Raw genomic sequence first — 253 nt, forward strand, 5'->3', positions numbered from 1 at the left:
TCCGTAGTTTGTGGGGGGATGTGGGGAGGGGCCGCCCCTTGCGGGGGGGGGGAGCCTTACTTTGGGGAGGGATGCTGAGGAGGAGCTAAATGGGGGAGTGCTGGGGATGAGAAGGGCTCCCCTCCCACCCCCAAGGAGGTGCTTGCCCTTCGTTTTGGGTAGTTATTATGGGAGGGGGTAATTTCAACTAAGGTTGCTGTGGCGGGGGGCTGTTCACCCTTCTGGAGGGGGGGGGTCAGACCCCCAGGGGGGC

The sequence above is a fragment of the Calidris pugnax genome, unplaced genomic scaffold (assembly GCF_001431845.1).
Source record: "Calidris pugnax isolate Ruff unplaced genomic scaffold, ASM143184v1 scaffold28, whole genome shotgun sequence".
Lineage (NCBI taxonomy): Eukaryota > Metazoa > Chordata > Aves > Charadriiformes > Scolopacidae > Calidris > Calidris pugnax.